This window comes from Dendrobates tinctorius, unplaced genomic scaffold (genome assembly GCF_039654945.1).
Source record: "Dendrobates tinctorius isolate UK_male_01 unplaced genomic scaffold, ASM3965494v1 ptg000085l, whole genome shotgun sequence".
Classification (NCBI taxonomy): Eukaryota; Metazoa; Chordata; class Amphibia; order Anura; family Dendrobatidae; genus Dendrobates; species Dendrobates tinctorius.
The window spans coordinates 8,394,830-8,407,940 of NW_027361753.1; the positions used below are offsets into that span (position 1 = coordinate 8,394,830).

General features: G+C 50.0%; 1 protein-coding gene across 1 annotated transcript in view; it reads left to right on the top strand.

Annotated features, from left to right (window-relative positions):
* ST8SIA3 (ST8 alpha-N-acetyl-neuraminide alpha-2,8-sialyltransferase 3) overlaps nt 1–13,111 on the top strand; it is a 63,444-nt gene that overhangs the window by 24,423 nt on the left and 25,910 nt on the right. The window lies entirely within an intron of this gene.

A 13,111-nucleotide genomic window follows, 5' to 3' on the forward strand; every position in this document is an offset into this window, starting at 1 on the left:
AGACCGGCACTATGGCAGAACTATGAGACCGGCACTATGACATGACTATGAGACCAGCACTATGGCATGACTATGAGACCGGCACTATGGCAGAAATATGAGACCGGCACCAAGGCATGACTATGAGACCGGCACTATGGCAGGACTATGAGACCGGCACTATGACATGACTATGAGACCGGCACTATGGCATGACTATGAGACCGGCACTATGGCAGAAATATGAGACCGGCACCAAGGCATGACTATGAGACCGGCACTATGGCAGGACTATGAGACCGGCACTATGGCAGGACTATGAGACCGGCACTATGACATGACTATGTGACCGGCACTATGGCAGGACTATGAGACCGGCACTATGACATGACTATGAGACCGGCAATATGGCATGATTATGAGACCGGCACTATGACATGACTATGAGACCGGCACTATGGCATGACTATGAGACCGGCACTATGGCATAACTATGAGACCGGCACTATGGCATAACTATGAGACCGGCACTATGGCGTCACTATGAGATCGGCACTATGACATGACTATGAGATCGGCACTATGACATGACTATGAGACCGGCACTATGACATGACTATGAGACCGGCACTATGGCATGACTATGAGATCGGCACTATGGCATAACTATGAGACCGGCACTATGACATGACTATGAGACCGGCACTATGACATGACTATGAGACCGGCACTATGACATGACTATGAGACCGGCACTATGGCATGACTATGAGACCGGCACTATGGCATAACTATGAGACCGGCACTATGGCATAACTAGGAGACCGGCACTATGACATGACTATGAGACCGGCACTATGACATGACTATGAGACCGGCACTATGGCATGACTATGAGACCGGCACTATGGCATAAATATGAGACCGGCACTATGGCATGACTATGAGACCGGCACTATGGCATGACTATGAGACCGGCACTATGGCATGACTATGAGACCGGCACTATGGCATAACTATGAGACCGACACTATGACATGACTATGAGACCGGCACTATGACATGACTATGAGATCGGCACTATTGCATGACTATGAGACCGGCACTATGGCATGACTATGAGACCGGCACTATGGCATAAATATGAGACCGGCACTATGGCATGACTATGAGACCGGCACTATGACATGACTATGAGACCGGCACTATGACATGACTATGAGACCGGCACTATGACATGACTATGAGACCGGCACTATGACATGACTATGAGACCGGCACTATGGCATGACTATGAGACCGGCACTATGGCATGACTATGAGACCGGCACTATGGCATGACTATGAGACCGGCACTATGGCATAAATATGAGACCGGCACTATAGCATGACTATGAGACCGGCACTATGGCATGACTATGAGACCGGCACTATGGCATGACTATGAGACCGGCACTATGGCATGACTATGAGACCGGCACTATGGCATAAATATGAGACCGGCACTATGACATGACTATGAGACTGGCACTATGGCATGACTATGAGACCGGCACTATGGCATGACTATGAGACAAGAATAGAATAAGAACAGAATAAGACAACACGATCCCATCCCTGGTATTGACTCATGGAGGAGTCAGTAGAGACCCTGACATGAGTAGAAAAGGTCATAAGCATTCCAGAAAGCATATATAAAGAAATGCACATAAACAGGACTATGATCAATATAAACAAAGTGCCAATAGAAGACAAACAATACACAAGATATCAAGTAATGTCAGTGGCCTAAAATGAGAACCATGTAATATACAAGATATCAAATATTGGTAACCGGAAATGGGCGTCCCCAAGAACAGTAAGAGAACACATACAAATTGTTGGGCTCAACAACAAAAAAAACACTTAAGCAATAGAGATCAGGGATGTATAACGCATGTGTGATTTAATAAACATATATATTTTTTGCTAATTTCAGGAGTGCGCTATGTCCATGGAATGACCCTTTTTTCTTTCTTTGTTTATACTCTCATGCATGGCGCAGCACCCGTCTACTTGCTATTTATGCCTATTCATGTAGTGCACCCTTTTTCCTAGTTGTATCACTGGCACTATGGCATGACTATGAGATCGGCACTATGGCATGACTATGAGACTGGCACTATGGCAGGACTATCAGACTGGCACTATGGCATAAATATGAGACCGGCACTATGGCATGACTATGAGACTGGCAGTATGGCATGACTATGAGACCGGCACTATGGCATGACTATGAGATCGGCACTATGGCATGACTATGAGACTGGCACTATGGCAGGACTATGAGACTGGCACTATGGCATAACTGAGACTGGCACTGTGGCAGGACTATGAGACCGGAACTATGACATGACTATGAGACCTGTACTATGACTTGACTATGAGACCGGCATCATGACATGACTATGAGACTGGCACTATGGCAGGACTATGAGACTGGCACTATGGCATAACTGAGACTGGCACTGTGGCATGACTATGAGACCGGCACTATGGCATGACTATGAGACCGGCACTATGACTTGACTATGAGACCGGCACCATGACATGACTATGAGACCGGCACCATGACATGACTATGAGACCGGCACTATAGCACGACTATGAGACCGGCACTATAGCACGACTATGAGACTGGCACTATGGCACGACTATGAGACCGGCACTATGGCACGACTATGAGACCGGCACTATGGCACGACTATGAGACCGGCACTATGGCACGACTATGAGACCGGCACTATGGCACGACTATGAGACCGGCACTATGGCATGACTATGACACCGGCACTATTGCATGACTATGAGAGCGGCGCTATGGCATGATTATGAGACCGGCGCTTTGGCATGACTATGACACCGGCACTATGACATGACTATGAGACCGGCACTATGGTATAACTATGAGACCGGCACTATGGTATGACTATGACACCGGCACTATGACATGACTATGAGACCGGCGCTATGACATGACTATGAGACCGGCGCTTTGGCATGACTATGACACCGGCACTATGACATGACTATGAGACCGGAACTATGGTATAAATATGAGACCGGCACTATGGCGTGACTATGAGACCGGCACTATGACGTGACTATGAGACCGGCACTATGGCATAACTAAGAGACCGGCACTATGGCATGACTATGAGACCGGCACTATGGCATGACTATGAGACCGGCACTATGGCATAACTATGAGACCGGCACTATGGCATAACTATGAGACCGGCACTATGGCATGACTATGAGACCGGCACTATGGCGTCACTATGAGACCGGCACTATGGCATGACTATGAGACCGGCACTATGGCAGGACTATGAGACCGGCACTATGGCATGATTATGAGACCGGCACTATGGCATAACTATGAGACCGGCACTATGACATGACTATGAGACTGGCACTATGGCATGACAATGAGACCGGCACTATGGCAGGACTATGAGACCGGCACTATGGCAAGACTATGAGACCGGCACTATGGCATGACCGGCACTATGGCATGACTATGAGACCAGCACTATGGCATGACTATGAGACCGGCACTATGGCGTGACTATGAGACCGGCACTATGGCGTCACTATGAAACCGGCACTATGGCATAACTATGATACCGGCACTATGGCGTGTCTATGAGACCGGCACTATGACGTGACTATGAGACCGGCACTATGGCGTGACTATGAGACCGGCACTATGACGTGACTATGAGACCGGCACTATGGCGTGACTATGAGACCGGCACTATGGCATGACTTTGAGACCGGCACTATGGCGTCACTATGACACCGGCACTATGGCATGACTATGAGACCGGCGCTATGACATGACTATGAGACCGGCACTTTGGCATGACTATGACACCGGCACTATGGCGTGACTATGAGACCGGCACTATGACGTGACTATGAGACCGGCACTATGACGTGACTATGAGACCGGCACTATGGCATAACTAAGAGACCGGCACTATGGCATGACTATAAGACCGGCACTATGGCATGACTATGAGACCGGAACTATGGCATAACTATGAGACCGGCACTACGGCGTGACTATGAGACCGGCACTATGGCGTCACTATGAGACCGGCACTATGGCATAACTATGAGACCGGCACTATGGCGTGACTATGAGACCGGCACTATGACGTGACTATGAGACCGGCACTATGGCGTGACTATGAGACCGGCACTATGGCATGACTTTGAGACCGGCACTATGGCGTCACTATGACACCGGCACTATGGCATGACTATGAGACCGGCGCTATGACATGACTATGAGACCGTCACTATGACATGACTATGAGACCGGCACTATGGTATAACTATGAGACCGGCACTATGGCGTGACTATGAGACCGGCACTATGACGTGACTATGAGACCGGCACTATGACGTGACTATGAGACCGGCACTATGGCGTGACTATGAGACCGGCACTATGGCATGACTATGAGACCGGCACTATGGCGTCACTATGAGACCGGCACTATGGCATGACTATGATACCGGCACTATGGCAGGACTATGAGACCGGCACTATGGCATGATTATGAGACCGGCACTATGGCATAACTATGAGACCGGCACTATGACATGACTATGAGACCGGCACTATGGCATGACAATGAGACCGGCACTATGAAATGACCATGAGACCAGCACTATGGCAGGACTATGAGACTGGCACTATGACATGACTATGAGACAGGCACTATTATATAACTATGAGACTGGCACTATGGCATAACTATGAGACCGGCACTATGGCATAACTATGAGACTGTCACTATGACATAACTATGAGACTGGCACTATGCATGACTGTGGGACCGGCACTATGGCATAACTATGAGACTGTCACTATGGCATGACTGTGGGTCTGGCACTATGGCATAACTATGAGACCGGCAGTATGGCCATTAGTCTGGTACATTGGCATGTTTTTGAGGCTAGCACTATGGCATGACTATGAGACTGGCACTATGACATGACTATGAGACTGGCACTATGGCATGACTATGAGACCGGCACTATGGCATAACTGAGACCGACACTATGGCGTAACTATGAGACCGGCACTGGCATAAATATGAGACCTATGACACCGGCACTATGGCATGACTATGAGACCGGCACTATGGCACGACTATGAGACCGGCACTATGGCACGACTATGAGACCGGCACTATGACACGACTATGAGACCGGCACTATGGCGTAACTATGAGACCGGCACTATGGCATAAATATGAGACCGGCGCTATGACATGACTATGAGACCGGCACTATGGCATAACTATGAGACCGGCACTATGGCATGACTATGAGACCGGCACTATGACAAGACTATGAGACCGGCACTATGACAAGACTATGAGACCGGCACTATGACATCACTATGAGACCGACACTATGGCGTAACTATGAGACCGGCACTATGGCAGAAATATGAGACCGGCACTATGGCATGACTATGAGACCGGCACTATGGCAGGACTATGAGACCGGCGCTATGGCAGGACTATGAGACCGGCGCTATGGCAGGACTATGAGACCGGCACTATGGCATGACTATGAGACCGGCACTATGACATGACTATGAGACCGGCACTCTGACATGACTATGAGACCGGCGCTATGGCAGGACTATGAGACCGGCACTATGACATGACTATGAGACCGGCACTATGACATGACTATCAGACCGGCACTATGGCAGGACTATGAGACCGGCACTATGGCAGGACTATGAGACCGGCACTATGGCAGGACTATGAGACCGGCGCTATGGCAGGACTATGAGACCGGCACTATGGCATGACTATGAGACCGACACTATGACATGACTATGAGACCGGCACTCTGACATGACTATGAGACCGGCGCTATGGCAGGACTATGAGACCGGCACTATGACATGACTATGAGACCGGCACTATGACATGACTATCAGACCAGCACTATGGCAGGACTATGAGACCGGCACTATGGCAGGACTATGAGACCGGCACTATGACATGACTATGAGACCGGCACTATGACATGACTATGAGGCCGGCACTATGGCAGGACTATGAGACCGGCACTATGACATGACTATGAGACCGGCACTATGACATGACTATGAGACCGGCACTATGGCAGGACTATGAGACCGGCACTATGGCACGACTATGAGACCGGCACTATGGCATGACTATGAGACCGGCACTATGGCATGACTACGAGACCGGCACTATGGCGTAACTATGAGACCGGCACTATGGCATAAATATGAGACCGGAGCTATGACATGACTATGAGACCGGCACTATGGCATAACTATGAGACCGGCACTATGGCATGACTATGAGACTGGCACTATGACACGACTATGAGACCGGCACTATGACGTAACTATGAGACCGGCACTATGGCATAAATATGAGACCGGCGCTATGACATGACTATGAGACCGGCACTATGGCATAACTATGAGACCGGCACTATGGCATGACTATGAGACCGGCACTATGACAAGACTATGAGACCGGCACTATGACATCACTATGAGACCGACACTATGGCGTAACTATGAGACCGGCACTATGGCAGAAATATGAGACCGGCACTATGGCATGACTATGAGACCGGCACTATGGCAGGACTATGAGACCGGCGCTATGGCAGGACTATGAGACTGGCACTATGGCAGGACTATGGGACCGGCACTATGACATGACTATGAGACCGGCACTATGACATGACTATGAGACCGGCACTATGGCAGGACTATGAGACCGGCACTATGGCAGGACTTTGAGACCGGCACTATGACATGACTATGAGACCGGCACTATGACATGACTATGAGACCGGCACTATGGCTGGACTATGAGACCGGCACTATGACATGACTATGAGACCGGCACTATGGCAGGACTATGAGACCGGCACTATGGCACGACTATGAGACCGGCACTATGACACGACTATGAGACCGGCACTATGGCACGACTATGAGACCGGCATTATGGCATGACTATGAGACCGGCACTATAGCATGACTATGAGATTGGCTCTATGGCATGACTATGAGACTGGCACTATGACATGGCTATGAGACTGGCACTACCGGCGCTATGACTTGACTATGAGACTGGCACTATGACATGACTATGAGACCGGCACTATGGCATGACTATGAGACCGGCACTATGGCATGACTATGAGACCGGCGCTATGACATGACTATGAGACCGGCACTATGACATGACTATGAGACCGGCACTATGGCACAACTATGAGACCGGCACTCTGGCATGACTATGAGATCAGCGCTATGGCATGACTATGAGACCGGCACTATGACATGACTATGAGACCGGCACTATGGCACGACTATGAGACCGGCACTATGGCATGACTATGAGATCGGCACTATGGCATGACTTTGAGACCGGCACTATGGCATGACTATGAGACCGGCACTATGACATGACTATGAGACCGGCACTATGGCAAGACTATGAGACCGGCGCTATGGCATGACTATGAGACCGGCGCTATGACATGACTATGAGACCGGCGCTATGACATGACTATGAGACCGGCACTATGGCATAACTGAGACTGGCACTATGACATGACTATGAGACCGGCACTATGGCATAACTGAGACTGGCACTATGACATGACTATGAGACCGGCACTATGGCCCGACTATGAGACCGGCACTATGGCACGACTATGAGACCGGCACTATGGCACGACTATGAGACCGGCACTATGGCATGACAATGAGACCGGCACTATGAAATGACCATGAGACCAGCACTATGGCAGGACTATGAGACTGGCACTATGACATGACTATGAGACAGGCACTATTATATAACTATGAGACTGGCACTATGGCATAACTATGAGACCGGCACTATGGCATAACTATGAGACTGTCACTATGACATAACTATGAGACTGGCACTATGCATGACTGTGGGACCGGCACTATGGCATAACTATGAGACTGTCACTATGGCATGACTGTGGGTCTGGCACTATGGCATAACTATGAGACCGGCAGTATGGCCATTAGTCTGGTACATTGGCATGTTTTTGAGGCTAGCACTATGGCATGACTATGAGACTGGCACTATGACATGACTATGAGACTGGCACTATGGCATGACTATGAGACCGGCACTATGGCATAACTGAGACCGACACTATGGCGTAACTATGAGACCGGCACTGGCATAAATATGAGACCTATGACACCGGCACTATGGCATGACTATGAGACCGGCACTATGGCACGACTATGAGACCGGCACTATGGCACGACTATGAGACCGGCACTATGACACGACTATGAGACCGGCACTATGGCGTAACTATGAGACCGGCACTATGGCATAAATATGAGACCGGCGCTATGACATGACTATGAGACCGGCACTATGGCATAACTATGAGACCGGCACTATGGCATGACTATGAGACCGGCACTATGACAAGACTATGAGACCGGCACTATGACAAGACTATGAGACCGGCACTATGACATCACTATGAGACCGACACTATGGCGTAACTATGAGACCGGCACTATGGCAGAAATATGAGACCGGCACTATGGCATGACTATGAGACCGGCACTATGGCAGGACTATGAGACCGGCGCTATGGCAGGACTATGAGACCGGCGCTATGGCAGGACTATGAGACCGGCACTATGGCATGACTATGAGACCGGCACTATGACATGACTATGAGACCGGCACTCTGACATGACTATGAGACCGGCGCTATGGCAGGACTATGAGACCGGCACTATGACATGACTATGAGACCGGCACTATGACATGACTATCAGACCGGCACTATGGCAGGACTATGAGACCGGCACTATGGCAGGACTATGAGACCGGCACTATGGCAGGACTATGAGACCGGCGCTATGGCAGGACTATGAGACCGGCACTATGGCATGACTATGAGACCGACACTATGACATGACTATGAGACCGGCACTCTGACATGACTATGAGACCGGCGCTATGGCAGGACTATGAGACCGGCACTATGACATGACTATGAGACCGGCACTATGACATGACTATCAGACCAGCACTATGGCAGGACTATGAGACCGGCACTATGGCAGGACTATGAGACCGGCACTATGACATGACTATGAGACCGGCACTATGACATGACTATGAGGCCGGCACTATGGCAGGACTATGAGACCGGCACTATGACATGACTATGAGACCGGCACTATGACATGACTATGAGACCGGCACTATGGCAGGACTATGAGACCGGCACTATGGCACGACTATGAGACCGGCACTATGGCATGACTATGAGACCGGCACTATGGCATGACTACGAGACCGGCACTATGGCGTAACTATGAGACCGGCACTATGGCATAAATATGAGACCGGAGCTATGACATGACTATGAGACCGGCACTATGGCATAACTATGAGACCGGCACTATGGCATGACTATGAGACTGGCACTATGACACGACTATGAGACCGGCACTATGACGTAACTATGAGACCGGCACTATGGCATAAATATGAGACCGGCGCTATGACATGACTATGAGACCGGCACTATGGCATAACTATGAGACCGGCACTATGGCATGACTATGAGACCGGCACTATGACAAGACTATGAGACCGGCACTATGACATCACTATGAGACCGACACTATGGCGTAACTATGAGACCGGCACTATGGCAGAAATATGAGACCGGCACTATGGCATGACTATGAGACCGGCACTATGGCAGGACTATGAGACCGGCGCTATGGCAGGACTATGAGACTGGCACTATGGCAGGACTATGGGACCGGCACTATGACATGACTATGAGACCGGCACTATGACATGACTATGAGACCGGCACTATGGCAGGACTATGAGACCGGCACTATGGCAGGACTTTGAGACCGGCACTATGACATGACTATGAGACCGGCACTATGACATGACTATGAGACCGGCACTATGGCTGGACTATGAGACCGGCACTATGACATGACTATGAGACCGGCACTATGGCAGGACTATGAGACCGGCACTATGGCACGACTATGAGACCGGCACTATGACACGACTATGAGACCGGCACTATGGCACGACTATGAGACCGGCATTATGGCATGACTATGAGACCGGCACTATAGCATGACTATGAGATTGGCTCTATGGCATGACTATGAGACTGGCACTATGACATGGCTATGAGACTGGCACTACCGGCGCTATGACTTGACTATGAGACTGGCACTATGACATGACTATGAGACCGGCACTATGGCATGACTATGAGACCGGCACTATGGCATGACTATGAGACCGGCGCTATGACATGACTATGAGACCGGCACTATGACATGACTATGAGACCGGCACTATGGCACAACTATGAGACCGGCACTCTGGCATGACTATGAGATCAGCGCTATGGCATGACTATGAGACCGGCACTATGACATGACTATGAGACCGGCACTATGGCACGACTATGAGACCGGCACTATGGCATGACTATGAGATCGGCACTATGGCATGACTTTGAGACCGGCACTATGGCATGACTATGAGACCGGCACTATGACATGACTATGAGACCGGCACTATGGCAAGACTATGAGACCGGCGCTATGGCATGACTATGAGACCGGCGCTATGACATGACTATGAGACCGGCGCTATGACATGACTATGAGACCGGCACTATGGCATAACTGAGACTGGCACTATGACATGACTATGAGACCGGCACTATGGCATAACTGAGACTGGCACTATGACATGACTATGAGACCGGCACTATGGCCCGACTATGAGACCGGCACTATGGCACGACTATGAGACCGGCACTATGGGAAGACTATGAGACCGGCACTATGGCATGACTATGAGACCGGCGCTATGACATGACTTTGAGACCGGCACTATGGCATGACTATGAGACCGGCACTATGGCATAACTGAGACCGGCACTATGGCATAACTATGAGACCGGAACTATGGCATGACTATGAGACTGGCACTATGACACGACTATGAGACCGGCACTATGACGTAACTATGAGACCGGCACTATGGCATAAATATGAGACCGGCGCTATGACATGACTATGAGACCGGCACTATGGCATAACTATGAGACCGGCACTATGGCATGACTATGAGACCGGCACTATGACAAGACTATGAGACCGGCACTATGACATCACTATGAGACCGACACTATGGCGTAACTATGAGACCGGCACTATGGCAGAAATATGAGACCGGCACTATGGCATGACTATGAGACCGGCACTATGGCAGGACTATGAGACCGGCGCTATGGCAGGACTATGAGACTGGCACTATGGCAGGACTATGGGACCGGCACTATGACATGACTATGAGACCGGCACTATGACATGACTATGAGACCGGCACTATGGCAGGACTATGAGACCGGCACTATGGCAGGACTTTGAGACCGGCACTATGACATGACTATGAGACCGGCACTATGACATGACTATGAGACCGGCACTATGGCTGGACTATGAGACCGGCACTATGACATGACTATGAGACCGGCACTATGGCAGGACTATGAGACCGGCACTATGGCACGACTATGAGACCGGCACTATGACACGACTATGAGACCGGCACTATGGCACGACTATGAGACCGGCATTATGGCATGACTATGAGACCGGCACTATAGCATGACTATGAGATTGGCTCTATGGCATGACTATGAGACTGGCACTATGACATGGCTATGAGACTGGCACTACCGGCGCTATGACTTGACTATGAGACTGGCACTATGACATGACTATGAGACCGGCACTATGGCATGACTATGAGACCGGCACTATGGCATGACTATGAGACCGGCGCTATGACATGACTATGAGACCGGCACTATGACATGACTATGAGACCGGCACTATGGCACAACTATGAGACCGGCACTCTGGCATGACTATGAGATCAGCGCTATGGCATGACTATGAGACCGGCACTATGACATGACTATGAGACCGGCACTATGGCACGACTATGAGACCGGCACTATGGCATGACTATGAGATCGGCACTATGGCATGACTTTGAGACCGGCACTATGGCATGACTATGAGACCGGCACTATGACATGACTATGAGACCGGCACTATGGCAAGACTATGAGACCGGCGCTATGGCATGACTATGAGACCGGCGCTATGACATGACTATGAGACCGGCGCTATGACATGACTATGAGACCGGCACTATGGCATAACTGAGACTGGCACTATGACATGACTATGAGACCGGCACTATGGCATAACTGAGACTGGCACTATGACATGACTATGAGACCGGCACTATGGCCCGACTATGAGACCGGCACTATGGCACGACTATGAGACCGGCACTATGGCAAGACTATGAGACCGGCACTATGGCATGACTATGAGACCGGCGCTATGACATGACTTTGAGACCGGCACTATGGCATGACTATGAGACCGGCACTATGGCATAACTGAGACTGGCACTATGACATGACTATGAGATCGGCACTATGGCATAACTGAGACTGGCACTATGACATGACTATGAGACCGGCACTATGGCATGACTATGAGACCAGCACTATGGCATGACTATGAGACCGGCACTATGGCATGACTATGAGACCGGCACTATGACATGACTATGATGGTATGACTATGAGACCGGCACTATGGCATGACCATTAGTCTGGCACATTGGCATGTTTGTGAGATTGGCACTATGGTCATGTTATGGCAGTGGCATTACACAACTATGGTGAGTACTTTCAGGGTATGAGCAGGACTCCTATGGAAGGTGAAACCAGGAATTCCTTCCGACAACCCTTGGCACATCTTGTGTCTGAGCCTCTATATCCAGTATCCGATACCTAAGACACAAACATTCCCATATCCAATATTTTCATTTCCGGGGCCGTACGCCATACTCCACAGTATTAGAAATGATGGCTCTATGGTTTTAGCTGCGTTAGGATGGCAGCT